The following is a 20,177-nucleotide window of genomic DNA, read 5'->3' as shown; positions in this document are numbered from 1 at the left end:
AGATTCGCGTGGGATCTGCGGAACATCAAACAACAACGGACTGACACCGTACGAAATGCTGACAACGCCAACAAATATGGATGTTGCACAAATATTTTATGCTTATGAAGTTTGGGTCGCGATACCGGGTCTCGTAGTAATTACAGACCACTTACACATGAGATAGACTTGTGGGCCCTAGGCCCAAGCCCAAAACGCACAAGCCTAAACCTACACCTAATATATTAGATCTTATAAGATCTGGACAAAATATTGCCAAATCTCTACAAAAGATTTGCAAAATCTCACCAAATCTCTGAAAATCTTTACAAAATCTCTAAGAGATTTTTGGTCTCTAAAGTTTGGAGCATAAGAACTAAAGGATAATAGATTGCTGGAAAATAATGATATTAACCACTAAACAAAAACCATATTCAAGTTTATAAATAGGGATCCATATCCCCACAATTGTGCAAACCAATCACAGTGTGTCTTCACACACTTAAAACTTCACACAAACAACCCTCACTACCCACCTCCCTCTCGATTATTTTTCAGTAAACATAAAGAACTCATGACACACACACACACATAAAATACCTCCCTCTCTCTCACTATTACCTAAACAAACACAGGAATCAACTCCTCACAAAACAAAACCCAACCCAGCCACACCCCTCCCCTCCCTCTCGATCTTTTCTCGGTGAAGACAAGCACCCGACCGGCGAGACCACCGGCGGAGCTCCGGTTGGTCAGGTGGTGCCGGTGAGGCCCCCATGACTCCCCCGTCTTCTTTCTTGTCTGACGGATCGGACCACCGCCACCACCACCGTCTAGTGGTGGTGCGGCGACTAACAAACAGAGAGAGAGAGAGAGAGAGACAGAAGGAATGGAGAGGAGAGAGAGATAACCGGTGGGGTGGTGAGCGGTGGTAACTTCTCGGACCGGTGGTCCTCACCTCGAACTAGTGGTCCTTGTCTCGGACCGGTGGTCCTTGACATTATCCGTCGCGTTTCGCGGTAAGACTCCTCCTCCCTTGTTCATCTCCATTTCTTTTGATTGACGTTATTGAGGTCCGGTGATGATGATCGTGATGTTTCAAGCCAGATTTATTTTTCGTTCGGGTCTCGTAAAGTTTGGTTTCGGTTCAAAGCTCGATCTCAGTCAGGGACGCCCGTTCGGTTAACTCGGTGGTGGTTCGGTTCAGTCGCGTATGAGGTTCAACAGGTTTGGGTTTGTTTCGGATATCTCTTTTATTTCAGCTCAGATTTTCAGCTTCGGGTGTTTTGTTTCATCTCAGATCTTGGTTCGAGAGTTCAAGTCAGCCGCGGTTCAGGAAGTTCGAGTCACGGTTCGGTTTTTGGGGTTTGGGTGACGTCTCGGCTCGGGTCAACAGTCAAAGTCCGTCAACGGGTCAGCTTGGTTCGGGTCAGATTATGAAGCGGTTTGGTCGACTCGGTCAAACCGAGTCAACCCGGTCAAACACGGTCAACCCGAGTCAACTCAGTTGACTCGGTCGACTTGCAGCAAAAGCGGGGCGAAGACTCGGTAAAGAATTTAGGATACGTACAGTACGTTAATTATTCCTTATTTTATTACGTGATACGAGCTCGAACTGGCCGATTACAATTTACGTTTGTTATATATTTGACAAAATACATATGGTTTAATTGATATTGATTATATTGTCGAATTTTGATAAAATGACGACAACTTGTGTTGCCGGGGGCGTCCAAAAATAGAGGAAACTCTGCCCGTTTTTCGAGAAAACCCGTAAAATAAAACGAGTTTTATTATAAAAACGTGCTTTTCTTGTAAAACGACAACTACTGTATTAAAGCGACTTTTACGAGATACAAATATAAAGTTTCCTTCGACAACGACTTACAACTTACGAGAACAACGATATGGAAATTATTTCGACAACAAGAATAAATATAGTTATTATTATATTTATTTCAACGAACTCGAATCCTTTTATAAATAAATATAGTTATATATTTATTTTTCCAATACAGGTCGACGAATCTTTTACAAAATAAATATAGTTCACATATTTATTTCGAATATCAAATGACATGATTTCATTTTGTAAAAAAATAAATATAAAGTTTTTATATTTATTCTAAATATCAAACAAGATGGATTCGCTTTTATAAAAATAAATATAGTATATATTTATTTTAAACATGCAACGACTCGATGAAGTTTTCATAAAATAAATATAACTTATATATTTATTTCGAACGCCTAAACGACATATACATTCGACATATAGTAAACGAAACTTAGCAAGTATAACTTCTTCGTTTCTTATAAGTTAACAGCAAACCGTCGAATAGTTCGGTTAACGATTCGGTAGAGCTCGGTGACACGTAGTTAGTTACTGCTTTTATTTAGAAACTTATTAGATATTCCATGTTAGGAATATTGTAGAATGCACGCTAGCGAGTCTCGTCTTGGAAACGACATCACGAAGTCGTATTTAGCTAGCTTTGCACAGGAATATTTAGGTGAGTTCATAACCCCACCTTTTCACTATTTTACATATTTCTAAATGTTTTCGGGGTGGAAAGACATGCACATTTTACAAAGCATACAAGAATTACACATTTATAAACCATTTTACAAGCAAGTTTTAACAGACACAAATGGTTTATGAAAAGCTTATGTTTTAATGCCGGTTTTTCAAACAAGAGTATTTTTTTTCGAAATAAGCATACACACAAATTCTAGTTTCTAAACTACGGGAAAATACAAATACAAGAGCTTACAATACATGTGTTATGGGATGATGGAGTACAAAAACATTCAAGTGAAACATTCTAGATCATGTCTCGAATAGGGTACCATAAGCACCATTAATCAACGTATACATTCAGACCGCGGAACAAAAGGTTAGATCTAATGGGTTTCAGGCAACCCCACTCTTGGCCTACTTCTACCAATGAGTGCTTCTGTGTCTCAGTCAAGGTGACAAAAATGCCTAGGTTTGGTGGCTTCCTATGTCGTGACACATGTTAGTGGCCTTGCAAACCACTAGCGATCTCAAACATTCATAGTACTCGGTTACGGATACGTTTTACAAGTTACATTCAAACATTCATACATTCTTCAAGTTACATACCGTATTTTCATTCAAATATTTAAACATTCCAGTATTTAAACATTCAACAACACTTCAAAAACCGGTAATTCAAAAAGATTTATTTCAAATCTTTTGCAAACAAACTATGAACTCGCTCAACTTTATGTTGATTTTTTTTGCATGTTTCTTTCTCAGGTTGCATTTCTAAGACAAGGCACGGTTGGAATAGGAGGACCATGAAGAGTCGAGTACTTAGTGGCGTTCATTTTCTAAAAGACTTAGATTGTTTGCTTCCGCTGTGCAATGAAGATACCAGTCCAGTCACGCCAATGCTCTGATAATTTCGGGGTGTGACATTTTCATCTATAAACGTGCAAGGAGACCCAAACGGCTCCAAAAACTCAAGATTTGGCTTATAACGGTGCAGCAGCTCAAAGCAAGTCTTTTTATATTTCTTGACAGTGAGAACTCTATTCAAAGTGTAACAGGCTGCTGATACTGCTTCACTCCAGAAAAAGATTGGTAGCTTGGAATCAGCTAACATCGTACGGGCTGTCTCAATCAGTGTCCGATTCTTTCGTTCAGCTACGCCGTTTTGCTGTGGAGTGTACGGCGCACTGAATTCATGAAGAATTCCCTTCTCATTGCAGAACTCGTACATCTTGTTGTTCTTAAATTCCGTTCCATTGTCGCTCCGAATCCTCCGGATTGGCAATTTATACACCGTTTCCATCTTCTTGAAAAGCACCATCAATAACTCAAAGGTTTGATCTTTTCTTTCCAAGCACACTACCCAAGAAAATCTCATAAAGTCATCAGTCACCACCAGGCAATATAAGTCTTTGCTGATGCTCTTTACGTTGATAGGCCCGAAGAGATCCATGTGCAATCTCTCAAGAGGTAACCTGATCGTGTTCATGATCTTCAATGGGTGTGACTTCCGAGTCTGCTTTCCCTTCTTACATGCTACACAATCATCATTCAAGTGAAAATTTTCCAGATTTACACCATCAACCAAATCATTATGTACTAAAAAGTTCATTTTGCGAACATGAATGTGGCCCATCTTTCGATGACACATTATCAAATCTTTTTCTGTCGCTTTGGTTTTAGACACAAAACACTGTTTCTGATGAGATGTTGGCGTTGCGACGCTCATATCCAAAATATAAAGATCATTCTCCCGCGGAGCTTGCAACAGCACCATCTCATCAGGGATTTTAAACCCTGGTTTCAAAACAACACATTCAGTTTTAGTAAAGTGTACACTAAACGCTTTATCACAGATTTGTGAAATACTGAGTAAATTGTTTGTTAACTCTACTATGTAGTTCACTTTGTCGAACGAAATTACTCCATTTGACAGCGTTCCTTGACCAATGATCCTTCCACCTTGATTCCTGGCAAATCCAACATAGCTTCCGTTTATGGATTTGACATCATAGAGCAGAGCAAGCGTCCCAGTCATATGCCTTGAAGCGCCACTATCCATAATCCACTTTGATAGAATTGACTTGGGCAGCCCCTGCAAACATCAAATCAAATTTATTCAAACAATGAAGCCCAGGATTTCTTAACTTCCGACACACTTCCGAACACAACATCACACTTCTCATTTGTTTTCGGAAAATCAAATGTGACATTTGGAACCTCTTCTTTCACACTTGTTTTAGCTTTATTAGTTATAGGTGGAAATTCAACAAGAAATTTATCAATATCATTTTCAAACTCAACAACGTCATCTTTAAAAATTTTTGAATCAATTTTCAAAGCGTTCTCCATCTTTTTGACCTCAACCAACGGTTTTGACTTCGCGACCCAAGATTGATTTTCAAGAATTTTCGTCTTAGGGTAAATTTTTGAAGTCTTTCGAGTCTTAGAGGATTCGCCAACCTCGAAAGTCGATTTCGGCTTATCCTCCGACTTCAAAGATTCACCTCTTTTCAAAATTCGAATCGAAGAAACCATCGGCTTTTTGCCTTTTGTGTCGGTCGGAGATTTAGGTCGAGGTTTTTGAACGTTTGGCTTTTGAACAGTTGGTTTAGAAACAGTTTGTTTTTGAACACTTGGTTTTTGAACAGTTTGTTTTTGAACCGGTTTTACAACAACAGGTTTCTCAATCACTTTCTGACACTGTTTTGCCATGTGGCCGATCTCATTGCAACGGTAACACACCCTTTTGTCATATTCGACAAAAGTAGATTTGACTGACTCTTCTTTCAACTTCTTTACTGCATTGAAGTCGTCCACAGCTTTTTGACTGAAAATATAATCTTTCTCATCGTCAACACTTGGACCAGCGACAAAAATTTCATTCATCTTCTCTTTCGGCTTAAACACCTGTTTAGCCGTTTTCTTTTCAAACCCGATTCCTTTGTTTTTAAGATTGTTTTTCTTGTTTTGACTTTTACCAACCCCTTCTTTCTTTCCCGAACTTGTGGGACGTGAAGTAACAAACGACTTTTTAGGTTTCGAAAAGAATTCATTGTTATTAACTTCGTTAATGTTCATTTCAACCAGTTTAAACACTTTTTCGACATTCTCTATCTTCACATTCTGAAGTGGATACTCGCAATCGGAATAAAGTTTGTCTGTTCCAATCATGGTGTATACCACCATAATTGGATCATCATTCGCACTCTTTTCCGATTTCGGTACATATCGATCTAAGAAATTTCCTTCATCTTCAGAATCACTAACAACTTTCTCAGATTGAGCCTTTTCAGATTTCTCACTCTCCTCATCCAACACCTGATCGACAACTGTTTTGATAACCTGTGATTCGTTGTCGGTATCGGATAGAGAGAATGTGACATCTATGGTTTCAGGCAAATCATCCTCTATCGATCTCAATTTGAGATTCAACGCCGCTTCCACCCCATCTGGATATTTCTGTGTGTAGTGATTCCACATTGGGGGTGGAACGCTCTTAAAGACTGGTGTCGTATGTGGCTGTTGGGGAACAATTTGTTCAAGAACGTACGATGAAGCCACATAACTCATTAACTTTTTATCAATCCGATCGTTTTCAATTTTAACCAATTCGAGTTCTTTCTTAAGCGATGCGATTGTGTCTAAATGAAAATTGACTTCATTTTGTTTATCGAATAGTGTTGCTTTAGCTAATTTTGTAGCTTTATCGTTTTCAACACTTTCTTTTTGTATCATCTTAATTGACCTGGCGAGAGTATCGTACGCCTCTTTAACTTGGCCAAGGTCAAATTTAATCATATCAGCGTGGTGTTTCAATTCCTGATACTTAGTGTCTCTTTCAAGACACTCCGTGCATGGTTCTAAACACTGTTTGCACGGTGTTTCAGGGATTGAAACAACTTTTTCAACAACCTGCTCTACACAATCAGTTTTACCGACATTGTTTGACTCAGACTCAGATAGTTTGACTGATTTGATCTCCTGAACTCCAGATTCCTCTCGTTTGACAGACACACTACTGACAGACTTTGACTCCTCGGATTCTGAGTCTACCTCATTGAGTTTTCCCATTAGAGCTTTGTCAGCTATGTCTTTCAAAACTTCTCCGGTCATCTCTTTCGACACATCTATCAACTCTTCAACGACTTATTTTTTCTCTTCAAACCTTGGGCATGATCTGCTCCTTGGTTCTTCAAAGTAACCTGCAAAAGATTCAGAAATGTTAGGAGGCAATACAGATTTCATTAAACTTCCCAAAACCTCCTGCTCTGACTGATAGTAATACACTTCAGCAGCTATCTCTTCAATATTGACCGCATTTTCACCAGAAACCTCTTCAACAACTACAAAAACATCTTCAGTAACTGTTTCTGGTTCAGACACCATCTCAGAAATCTCAACAACTTCACCCATCATGGCCTATCCATCACTACCGGGGATATATTTATCCCAGCTGAAACCTGCAGCTACCTTCTCGTCGTCTTGATTCACGATCAGTGCCTTTTCTGGTTTATTCTCAATCTGTGGCCTCTGAACAGTTGGCTGTTGATTTGGTCGGTGATAAATCGCTTGCCTGTAGTAGTCGTTGGTGAACGGGTTTTGATGATTGTTTACTTCACGATTAGGACATTCTCGTTTGAAATGACCACGTTCTTTACATTTAAAGCATGTAACTTTCGACTTATCAAACCCTAACTTTTGTTCGGGGCCTGATAGACTGTTCCGGCCTGTAATTTCCATGAAACGTTGAGCCCTACGCACCAAACTTGCCATACACCACTTTATGTCGATCAATTCAAGTTCTTCAGGATCGATTTGGTCGTAATCCTCCTTCATCATGTCAGGATTATCGATCCTCCCTGCTACTAAGCCCTCATAAGCCTCAAGAACAGAAGCAAGCAGTGCTATGTGCTGTTTTGCGGCTGTTTCCGTGATCTCGTTTCCATTCTTTATGTTTACCGCAATATTGCACTGTACCCCAAAAACATACGCCTGTTGGTTGGATCCTGTTGAGCTTTGAGGTGAACGCTGTTCCTGAGCTTTGACATTCGGTTCAAAGTTTGCGAATGGTGAAGAATTGCCAGATTGCGGAGTGTTTGAAGAAACACTTGAGGTGTTATCAGCAATGAACCCTGTCTGTATTTTTGGGCTTTGATTGGTTAAAACTGTAGGGTTGCCTTTGTAATACAGCGACACATCTTGCTGCATACTCGCTGAGTTCATTTTCTTGATTTTCAGCAATTCCAGCTCGTGGGCTTCGATCTTCTCGATGAATGAGCTAAGATTGAGATTCACAAAATCAGAATTATTCTTCAGCATCATTAGATACGTGCCCCACTCATCTTACGGAAGTGCATCACACAGTTTATCAATCCATTCTTCATTCGTCTTTGTAATATCCAAACGCTTCATTTCAACCACAAGATGACAGTATCGTTCGATTAACTGCTTTGTTGTCTCGCCTTTAATCCTAGTAAAAATATCAAATTCTTTTTTGATTAAAGCCTTCTTGCTTTTAATCATTGAAACACTGCCTTGGAATTTCAGCTTCAAAGCTTGCCACATCGACTGAGAATTGTCTTGATGTTGCAGTAAAACTAGAATATCTTCTTTGATGGCCTGTTGCAGAATGCTCACCATCTTCTTTTCAGCCTTGTAGTCAATCTGTTCAGTTTCCTTCAAACTCCCGATGCCCTTTTCCAATCCCATACCATTAACTGGTGGTACATACTTCGCCTCTATTTTCATCCAACATTCGAAGTGATTGGCTTGCACCCAGTTTTTGAAACGGCCTGACCAACCCGCGTATTCATCCAAACTCATAAGCTTCGGAGGCTTTTGCATTGTCCCTAATTCATTCTCCATGTTAACGTTCTGAACTATACTCGCCGGACTTTGCGTAACCGACATGCCGCTCCCCGCAAACAAGTTATAAAAATCTTGATGTTCCATTTTTAGTGACAAATTTCCAAAAATGTTTAACTTTTTGATTAACAGGTTGTTTTTATCGAAAAACTTTTAAAACAGACTGAGTTTCCAACATCGATCACGTACGAAATGGACCAAACGCTCAAAACATGATTTTTACACTAAAACAGGCCTTATAAGCGAAATCAGACTCTAAGTGTTGTAAACGCGAAATCAGTAATTGACCTAATAAGCGAAATCAATATATGCTCTTATGAGCGAAATCTGAAATTGGACTTATGAGCGAAATCAACAAATGGCCATATGAGCGAAATCAGGGTGTCAACTTGAGCGAAACCACAAGAGCGAAACCAAATATGACACTATGAGCGAAACCACAAGAGCGAAACCCCTGATTTCGCTTATACCGTATGAGCGAAATCACTCAAGTACCTTCGAGCGAAACCTATTCACGAGCCATTTTATGTCACTTTTAAGCTGTTTTTAGGTCTGAATTTCTCAAGGTTTGTTATTAGACAATTTTACACTATGTGTTCAAATTTCAGTCCATTTTGTCCTTCGGAAAGTCCAGAAACTCAAAATGTGCTAGAAAAAGGCTTTGATTCGGGTAAACTAGCTCACAACTGGCTCTGATACCAATTGTAGGACCGTTATTGACAGTCGTTTGAGTCAATCAGAGCTAGCAACTACCGAAAATGCAACGAAAATACAAAATCGGCATGAATCAAAGCAGAAACGGAGTAGAAACAGAAGGAAATCACTTTAAAACAGTTTTCTCATTGATCTTTCACAAAATACACGAGCAGCAGTTCGGCTACACTGGAGACATGAACGTACATAATGAGAAAACAACACTACTATATATAGGGGACAGAGTTTCGCTTATATGACCATGTTCATATGAGCGAAATCATCTTGATGGGATTTCGCTCATATGACACAATGTCCCTAAAAGCGAAATCATAACATTTCAAACCCAAATTTACATATTAACCCCCTATACATTCATAATTAACACATCTAGACCCTATACATTGATCAACTAAGACTAAGACGCAGGCTTTAGACATTCATGCACCAACACCTTGTAGCGGTCATTCACCTGCATGTAATTAATATCAAATATGATTGCAAAAAAGTAGTTTCTACAGGTCATAGCACTATAATAAACGTACTCGAATACTACAAGCTGCAGATGCTAAAATAGATGGTAAAAGTAACGGTGACAGAACCAAACATACAACTTAGGATAAGAGTTACCAACCTTCTTAAGGTATCCTTTCAACTCAAGTGCTCTGAGCACTTGTGAATAAAAATTAAATTAGCAAGATCAGTTCTAGCCAGGTTAAAATTATAAAGATAATTAGAGTAAAAACTCAGCACATACATTCTCTAGCCTTCAACATAATATGTAATTGCCCAACACTGAATGTCTCTTTTATAAAAGCACCAGTAGGACCATCACCATAATTGAAGCAATCATCCACCGTAAATTTTGTTATTTCACCACATATTCCCCCTCTTGTCACCCAATTGCATTTTATATTCTACCAGCTACTTCAACTAATTTCAATCATTTTAAAAATAACAAATTAACAAACCCTAGATCTATGAAAGAGATTAAATGCACAGCACATCAAGAGGTTTTTGTGAACGGTGGTTAAACACAATCGAAAACATCTGAATCTATTATATGATGAACACCGTAAACCCTAATTTCAACCAAAAAGATTACCTTTATTCTATCGGATCTTCACTTGAAATATAACCGTAGATGATATTTTTAACCCTAAATCAGAAAGAAAATCAAGATAAATTAATCAACCATTTTAAACCCTAAATCAGAAAGAAAATCAAGATAAAATAAAAAACCCTAATTTCAACAACCAAAAAACTTAAAATCGGAAATAGAAGATGGTTATTGTCAATCGAAAACATTTGAATCTATTATATGATGAACACCTGCAAACCCTAATTTCAACCAAAAAGATTACCTTTATTCTATCGGATCTTCACTTGAAATATCACCGTTGATGATAACATTAAAGTGCTTGGCAGAGGCAAATCTTGAAAAGAACAAATGGAAGATGATTCATTGAGGATGAGAAGGATTTGAAAGTGGAATCATTGAGGAGGAGCGGATGCGTATCTAAGAAGATAGAAAACACAGACTAATGAGATGAAAGGTTAGGTATAGAATTTTATTATAAGAATATATATGGATCCGAATACTGAATCCAAATACAGACGGACCATCTCGAAATGCTAAAAAAACCCATCCCATTTCCCGCCAAAACCAAAAAAAGAAGGCTCTAATCAAGTGACACGTGTCCCATATTTTTTTGTTTATTATATATAATAGATTATTAACTATGATTGATGTAGATTTAGGTTTTATTACTTTACACACTCTGTAACAAAAAATCCTTCGGAGTTCAGTATATTCTTTTGTTAGTTTATGTATGTTTTGTTGCTGATTTTCAGCAGAGAAAAAGGCCAATGGGACTATGGATTCTGGCAACACTTTGAATAAACACTATGTTTCGATGTCATATTTTGGATTGCTATAAAACTTCCGTGAAAAACACTTTGGATAAACACTGGTTTTTTTTGTTTGTTGTAGAAATTCCATGATTTTGGCACACATCCATCCGATTCTTTTTAATTGTTAATGCATACTGAAACGGGTTTTTCCATCCATTCACTTGCCGGTTTTATATCTTTACAGATTATTGTTGATTCCAAAATTTTTGGCCCTTTTTATAACCTATGTAAATACGCCTCATTTTGTTTTAGGTTTGATCATGATTGGAAGAAAAAATGAAGAAATGTATGTTCAAGAAATTGAAATTAAAGACAGAAATGTATGTCCAACACTTTAACTTCTATGTATTTTTTTACATCTTAATCTTACCTCATATGCATTTGATGTTGCTCCATTACTCGGTTGCAATAGTTTAAGAAGCTCACAAAGTAGTAATATTTAATTGTGCTTTAAATTTATGTATTCGGCATATATTCGATCACAGGTCTTCATTATTGCTATTGACATTGCTGAGGTTGAACCTAGCAGAATGGTACAAGGACCTAACTCTTGAAAATTTTTACTTATAACCTTTTTTTGTTTGGTTTCACAATCGCCGATGAAAGATAGACACCCTATCCCATTTTGATTGGTGACTATATATTTGCGATCTAGCGAGTTACAACATTGCAAAATAGCCAAAACGTTTGGTTTGGTCCTGGTCTACTTTATTTTTGGTTTGTTCCAAGGGTTTAATTTCTTGATCTGGTTATGGCTATTTTTTTATTGATTTTATAAATTAACTGTTTCATTTGTTTTAATTTAGGTTTCCATGTTTGCAAATAAAAAAAATGCAAAAGGTAAGCCTTCAAAGCTCACATGGACAGCTTTGAATACAAGTTTGTTGATTGTTAATATAGGTACATGTTGTCCCGAGCTTAAGGTTAGTTAATTGCACTTTTCAATTTTTCTTTTGATCAGTCAAATATCACTAATGGCAATGGTTTTAATGTTAGTGTGCATCAATCTATTGAGGTTTTACATGCTGGTATAAAAAATAAATTTAAAAGGAAATGGTCAAACCTTGCCAGAATGGTTTCAGGTTCGTATCTAGATGTAAATAGTTGCTTTAGTCTAACAACATGTTTTTGTATGTTAGACAGATCATGTGAGCATCCATTTAGCTTATACCAGAAGATCCTTCGGTTGGAATCCCAAATAAAGTACCACTGGAGTATAGAGCTATTTCTTTTTGGCAATTCAATTTGCTCCATCTGTGGTGTTGGGAACTAGGACGTGAACCATATTCTGATCGCTTGCCAATTTTCCAATTTGCCAATTCTGTTTGGAGTCAAATTTGCCTTTGGATTTAAATCCCTCCCATCAAGCTGAACATATAAGTGAGGTATGTGCTTTAATACTTTAATGAATGGGGTTGCTCTGCAAATAGAAAAAAAGATCATTCTGGTCATAGTTTATACTTGCTTTTGGATTTTGTGTCTTCTGGAAATGAGAGTCCTTAATGGGAAGTTGGTGTCAACTTGAAAGGTGTGGAGGATATTAGGACTCAACATTGATAGTCGGTTATAGCAGCAGTGGATGTTTCTTTAAGGCTATCGTTGATATTTTGGTATAAAATCAATTGTTAGGATCATAGTTAGAGTTTCTTTTAATTTCTATTCTTTAGGCTAATTGATTGTAGTTTTCTTAATCTTTAGAGTTTGAAATTGAAACCGAAGAGTTTGAGTGAAATGCCTTAGGATTCGATTGTGAAAGGTAATGAGTCGACTGAGGCGAAAACAGAGTTTGCTATGTTGTATAGTTATGGGGATATGGGGGAGAAGTTAAGGATATTGAAGCCAGCGAATAAGAAGGTTAGGTTTTCTTTGGAGGAGTTAAATGAGAGGCTACAAATGGGGGAAAAGGAGGTAGCCGTTGGGGGATTTAGGCCATTAAGGGAGAGCCTTATAAAGTTGTACACTAGAGACCAAGAAAATAAGAAACCAGGTTTGTCAAGGCTTAAATCTATTTTTTTTCTTCTAAATTTCTATATTTTTTTAATATTGGCATTTGTTGTCAGGTTGTAGACACGTTTGGATGTGGTCTGACAATTTGTTTGTGTTGTTTCTTGGTAAATAAATTCTCATCATCTCTAAGCAAAAACTGTTTCCATGATGACTTTTGGTGCTTTTTAACCTGTTTGACCCGCATGTATTTTAGCTATTTTTTTTTTAATTTGATTACTTTGACCTGTTTGAGATAAAAACACAATCCCTTCATAAATAAACGGGTCAATGCATTGAACAATAATATCTGAATTTACAGGTGATCTCCGGTGACTCGAGTTGATATCAAGTTGTTCTTGATAGTGTGGACACTAAGCTTCAAAGAGATCTATTTGATATTTGGAATAAAGATTCTAAAAGTTTGTTCTTTGCAGGTCAGAAACGATTCCTCGCACGTTTATGTATATGGTACAGAGCAACCTAAGCAAGGTGGGTCCACTTTCTTTGCAACTGATGTGCTTCTTAACTACCAATAAATCACAAATCCTAAGTTGTTTTTATATTTTGTTTTAGACTACTCTAAGCTTTTGTTTATTGTGATGATATTGGTTCAGGAAGCAAGAAAATAGGAAAAGGCTACACTTTTTATGATTTCCATTTGGTAGGTTTAGTAACACTTGCTACTTAATCTTTTTGACTGTTTTGGGCACCATTAAACACTTTAATGGGTTCGTGAAACCTTGGATTTGAGAGGGAATTTATGTTTTTGTAATTGCTCTTTGCTAGCATCCTACTGGCATTTTATTAAAATTATTCATTTTGTTAAAAAAAAAGATTCATCACATTTTTATTTCTTTGAAACGTCAATTATGGAAACCCGTTATAAATTGGATTTGCAAAAACTATTTAGGGACAAGGAAAAGATTAGTAATGAGATTATAGGTTGGATTTGCAAAAAAAAACAGTTTTGGTTATGATGGTTAGGCACCAGAACTTTGTTATGTATTGGTGGAAACATGTTGGCATATTGGGGGGAGGGGGGATCAATGGAATCTGACACGTTAAATTAACATACAAAAGCATTTTGGGTGAGATTAACATACAAAAGTATTAGTTTTGACCTCCAATTTACCACCTGTAAGTTTTCTTTTTATGAACTGAGAAATCTACCTCTTTGACCCGTGGTATTTATCACACATTTGACCCATTATCTGATAATATTTGTTCTTTGGTAACAAGTCAAAAATGTCATTTTAAATACTTGGAAGAACAGGAGTCAACAAAGTCTGATGTTTCTCTCTAATCCTTAATTGAGGAAGAGACTGCAAACCATTTTTTCGCTTCTTGCTTAATGGCGAAAAGCGTGTGGTGGGAGATTTTTAATTGGATCAGAGTGTCGATGCCTCAGAACATGAACAAGCTGGTGGACATTTTAAGTGTTTTGTGGACAGCATCAGGAGAAAAAAAATGTAAGAAGCTGGTCTATACGGTGGTTATGGCGTCGGTGTGGAGACTTTGGAAGGCGAGGAATTTAAAGGTGTACGAAAACAAGTTTTTGCACATCTGGGAAGTCATGGAGCTGACTAAAGAGGACACCTTTGTTTGGATATGCAATAGAACCAAGCTCCCAACGCCGAAGTAGGATAATTGGCTACAATTGGATGTCATAGAACTGTTGTAATAGGATGTGTTTTTTGCTCTTTTTGTTTTGTTTGTTCTATTGGAGTTGGGTTCTTGGATTGCATCTTCCCAGCTCCTCCTTCCTGGGAAGTTTCTTTTTTCTCTGTATAGATATAGATTGTAGGCGTTAAAAAACACAAAAGACATTGTATTAGTAGTTTAGTACTCCTTATTATGTTATTAAGGTATCAAAACGTTCATCAAGTACTTAATGTACCACTTCCACATATTTTTGCCACCTTCTCATATAATGTTTGGAAATTCCTCCGTTAATTGTTGGCGGGATAAAAAAAAATCGAGACAACAGTTCCAATTCATCATGTGGTAGTCTTTTGTATTTTTTTCTTATTCGACTGGTACTTTTTCGTCATTTAATGTAAAATGTAATTCATTTAGTGTTTTGATAACCAAGTATCTTAAAATTCATAAGATGCACCACCTATGTTACCATTACAATATATTTTTAGCATAAGTTTAAGCTAATACTAAAAACGATTTATTATCTAACCTTTTTTGAAATAAATACATTCCGAATTTTCTTAATGTCACTTTATTTGCATTTGTTTTATTTACAAACTGTGGGGAAGGTTCATTGAGGAACACTAAAAAGTGGAGAACGAGAAACACTTATTAAAATTCAACTTTATATGTTAAAAATTAATTCTTTCTAATTTGTTTCGGCGCTTTTCTTAACTATAATTTCACTTTGTCAATAAGTAATTTATGTAATGTGTTACTTTTGTATTTGTATTTATATTTATACACTTTATGATAATTTAAATTAAATTTTCCTACCCGGAAAGTTTCCGGGTTATAACCTAATATATATATATAAAGAAAATTTATAGTTATACTTTAAATGAAAGTTAGTGAAAGGTGGAAAAAAACTCATATGTGTGATCATATTTCTTGTATTTGTGTAAATGACATAAATACCCCTTATATGAGGGACACTTGACTAACATTTAATTATTTTAGTGATGAGGACTAAAATAGTTAGAAAAAATAACGTAAAAAACACATATATTAAAAGAATCCTTTTTAACCTATCGGGTAAAAGTGAATTAAATACAGATACCAAAATTATAATTTACTCTAGAAAAAATAGTGTTTAGTAGCATAACTTTTCTTAGTGCACATAGTGTATAATTTCATCTTTTTATTGAATATGGTACTCCATCCTTGAGTTACAAGATATGACTCCACTACCGTTTTGTTTGAATTGCATATAAAATGTGTCTTCTTTATTAATTCTTTCTAATTTCTCTTCAAGGGGAAATTGGCCTGCAATAATCTCATTTAAACCTTATTGGCCATTAATAATCTCACTTTAGAATATTACTACTACCAGTCCCACCTTTCACCTATTTTTTCTACAATTGTCCCCCGATAAAAAACTTAACAGAGTTAAGTTTTTTTTTTTCCAAATTACAAAAAGATTTTTTAGGACTTTTGATTAGAACGACGATACAAGTCCATTGATGTAAAACTTGTCTCGAAACGGTGCTCTAAACGATGAAAACGACGCTTCAATTCGGGTGTTTAAATTTCCAATTAACCAAAATCAAGTCACTTGGAGCACCATTTCGAAGTAAGTTTTACATTAATGGACTCGTATCATCGTTCTGATAAAAAACCCCAAAAAATCTTTTTGCAATTTGGAAAAAAAGCTGAACTCCGTTAAGTTTTTTTAACGGGGGGCCATTGTAGAAAATATAAGTGAAAAGTGAGACTAGTGGGGGGAATATTCTGAGGTGGGATTATTAATGGCCAATAAGATCTAGGTCGGATTATTACAGACCAATTCCCCAATAAAAATGACTTAAACTTTAAATTTTCATATAAATGGATGTAATACTTATTTAATAATCATTATCTTGTATGTTATAAAATTTTGTTGAATTTTCTAAGAAGTAAAATAACAATTTAAATATCTTAATATAAAAAACTAAGGGGATGTTTGGCAACATCTGAATGGTTAAGTGCTGAACCAGTAAGAGGTTCTGAACCATTAAGTGTTGAACCAGTAAGAGGTCTGAACCATGAAGAGCTTGTATAATACTTAACCGTTCAGAGGCAAATGACTGACTAATTCAGATTAGAGGTCTTAACCATTCAGACTCTGTATAAATCTTAACCATTCAGAGGCAAATGTCTGAACCATTCAAACATCTGCTCGTGAAACAAACAATCTGAACCATTAAGTGCTGAACCAATAAGATGTCTGATCCATTAAGAGCCTCATTAAGAGGTAAACAAACAGCCCCTAAGGGGTTGTTTGTTTAACTCTTAACAAGGCTTTTAATGGTTCAAACCTCTTACTGGTTCAACACTTAAGCATTATAAAGAGTCTAAATGGTTAAGACCTCTAATCTGAATTGGTCAGACATTTGTCTCTGAACAATTAAGACTTATACAGGTCTTAATGATTCATATCTTTTACTGGTTCAACACTTAATCATTCAGATGTTTTCAAAGAGCCTCTAAATGGCATAATATTAGATGATGGCCAACCATATGGATTAGTAGTGGATGTGATAATTTGGGCGTCCATCATTCATGGATCTACTTGCCACGTGACTTCGGTCTAAATTATTTGGGTGCGTGGTATTGGGTAAAAGAATAAATTTAATGATGTCAATAGGATAATTTATTGTTTATTATTGAAAAGAATACGTTTTATTGGTCCTTGCATTTATCAACTTGTTACTTGAAAGGGTGTTCAGGTTGTAAAATTGGTCGACTTGATATTAAAATCATTTATATAATTGGGTGTATATGGTTGGTAAAATGATGGATTTTACAAACCCAAATCGGTTTGTTATAAACTAGAATTTTTACCCGTCGCGCGTTGCGGCGGCGTAAAAACACGGCGTACAGACGTAAGCAACTGATTGCGATTTTTTTTATTATACAATGACAACCAAAATTACAGTGTGTTTTCCATGCTTTGATTGATTGGCACTGTAGTTGCCGGTGTCATTTCTAGGTGTAGCATTCCTGACAATAAAAAATAACGTTATATGTTAGTTAGCTTCAATCTAGTTATTTGAGAAAGCAGATTCGCTAGTAGGGTAAATGGTTTCACAAATTGCGTTCATTTAGGCATACCTTTGTATTCGGAGACGGATGTTGAAGCGACTGCAAGTATGTCTTTGGACTGAATGTTATCTCCAAATTAACATCGCCTTGTCTTCACAAAAGGTTATCACAATCTTGTTTCACGGTAAAGTTTCTACAAGCATCAAAAAATTTCAAACTCAAAAAATAAAGAAATAAAAAATAAAATACATGCCACATTTAAAGTTACAGCAACTTTATTGGGGGGCACAAAGTGAACTAAGAATGTGGGACCTAATCCACGCAACTTTATGGGTTTCAATAGAAGCAGAGGCAAGTAGCTCATGTGCTTTTTATGTTGCTTGAACAATATAAGAGACTGAAGTACCATGGTAATGTGGTACGAATTCTGGTGTGATCCTATCGAACTGAGGCGAAACGCAACCTGATTGCCGCTCATAAATTCCACTTTGTGTTTCTTTGGACGGACATACTGAGTTGATTTATTCAAAACAAATGGCATACTCAATGTTGATGTTATCTAAAACAAATGATAGTACCCGTCACAATTTATAGAGGCAATAACTAATTAACAAAAAAATGAGCATGATAAGTGAAAATTACCACATTATTCACGTGTAAAGTAAGTACGAATGTGGCCAAAAAGGAGTACCCTGCATAAGGATTGCTGCATTAGTAATAGTAAACACCAATTCGGCCGAATTACGAAAACTCAACCTTCCAAAGTAAAGAAGTGAAGGAAAAATTACCATAATCTATTGAAAAGTTGGCTTCCCACTTTGACAATAAGCCTTTTGCTTGCATCTGTTGATTCGACCAATTTTTTTTTCCGACTAACTGAAATTGTCGTGGCACGTGTACCCTACATACGAAGAGTTGTCTTAAGCGTGTCTTAAAACAGGACAGTAAATGACAACTGTATCCACATGAAATGTATTGCAACTAAGTTGAATCACTTACGTTTTAATGTCAAGTCTGATTTTTAATTTGACGTACCAATTTGATTGGTCCAGTTTAGTAAATTTTAAGAGATCTGCAAAAAAAGATGTTAGAATATTTTAGAGTGTAATGTAGACGTAGAAGAATATTATGGATCTTACAATGCTTATCATCATCATAGTGATCACGTCTTTCCCTGATATTCAAATGAGTGAGACTGTACAGAAAACTGAGGAAGGAAGCATCACATAGCATTAAGAAGACATCAACATGTAGCAATGGATTACGCGTGTGGCTGTAGTATGAACATTGTGATGGACCAATAACCACATGCCAGCCTAGCACAATAGTAATGTACTAATACGTTGTTATGTGCCATACCTAGTTATAAAGTGTTTGGTTGGATAAGATGTAAATCTGTTGCATTGTTGTTGGTATACCCTATGCTGTTGTAAAAGTCTCCTGTTTTGTAGCGGTTTTTGACTTGAAAAATGTTAGTGAGCTTTATGACCCAAACGTTGAATGAAAACTCCCTGTAAAAATAAGTTAAAACTTTTATATTTGCAGCAGTAGTAGCGGTTATTGATAGTTGACTTACATCACTTGTCAGAAATGAAGAGTAGGGTTCGTACGGTCTAAAGTGTGGAATGCAGATTCTTAAAGCTCTGATCTGCTCAGGTCTTCCTGTCTTCCTGGATCAGAGATTTGAAGAGGAAATGTTCTCATGCTGCATTTGTGTGCACCTGTTTAAAAGCATTGTTACATATAATATTGGAAAATAGAAAGATTTGTACAAGTTATACGTTTCGTCACCACTTTGTGGAAAAGCCTTAGGTATGAATATGTTAGATACCTGTGACTCGATTGCTGAAATAGTATCTCTCCCCCAAAAAGCATGTTTTTTTTTTACCGACGCACAAAGAAAATATTTTGTTGCGAATGAACAAGATATTGAGGAATTGTCCATACGTAAAATCATAATTATTGATACAGGCCTTTTCCACATAAAAGGGGAATCTTTTGTTACAATAGAAGCAGAAGTGATGTGGATTATTCAAGAATCGAAGTTGATTTCCTTTATAAAAAGAATATCTCAATGAACTTCTATGAAATGATTTCACGGGATTCAGCCAATTGTATTGATCGTGGAATATCATTGAGAAATAGGAATCCGTGTTATCAAAGGATTTCCTACGATTATTTCTAGTATGGAATGAGTCAATCATCCACTTTGGTATCTTATTGAACAAAAATGGGGATATTGTTCCTCCATTGATCAAGAATTTTGATTTTTGGCAAGTCTCATGATCATCCAATAAGAAGGGTTTCAATTTTTTCAAATGAACGATTTGAAGACCTATTGATTCTAAAAACTGTGGATCGTTCGGACCTTTCAATTGATAGATGTAGATCTCGGACCTATGAATGGGGATATTCCCGAAACTGACAAACAAAAAAGGAAGTGAGTTAGACAAAAAAAGAAGCAACTTGGACAAAAAGAAACGAAGTGGCTTAGACA

At 36.3% G+C, this 20,177-nt stretch overlaps 2 long non-coding RNA genes across 4 annotated transcripts; both read left to right on the top strand.

Annotated features, from left to right (window-relative positions):
- Positions 1-446: 446 nt before the first annotated feature.
- LOC110899074 lies at positions 447-3,518 on the top strand. 3 transcript variants are annotated; one of them, XR_004875926.1, is made up of 3 exons: positions 448-998; positions 1,087-1,527; positions 3,263-3,518. It is a non-coding gene; the product is annotated as an uncharacterized LOC110899074 (long non-coding RNA). The 3 variants fall into 3 exon arrangements; XR_002569908.2 differs by lacking the exon at positions 3,263-3,518 and having other exon boundaries at positions 450-998; positions 1,087-1,206; positions 1,280-1,662; XR_002569907.2 differs by lacking the exon at positions 3,263-3,518 and having other exon boundaries at positions 447-998; positions 1,087-1,662.
- Positions 3,519-10,559: 7,041 nt separating this feature from the next.
- Positions 10,560-14,854, top strand: LOC110899073. Its single transcript, XR_004875927.1, has 2 exons — positions 10,560-13,447; positions 13,573-14,854. It is a non-coding gene; the product is annotated as an uncharacterized LOC110899073 (long non-coding RNA).
- The last annotated feature ends 5,323 nt before the right edge of the window (positions 14,855-20,177 follow it).

Source organism: Helianthus annuus, chromosome 13 (genome assembly GCF_002127325.2).
Source record: "Helianthus annuus cultivar XRQ/B chromosome 13, HanXRQr2.0-SUNRISE, whole genome shotgun sequence".
In the NCBI taxonomy this organism is placed as follows: Eukaryota; Viridiplantae; Streptophyta; class Magnoliopsida; order Asterales; family Asteraceae; genus Helianthus; species Helianthus annuus.
The sequence above is the reverse complement of the archived record's forward strand: the minus strand, read 5'-3'. Positions and strand labels throughout refer to the sequence as shown.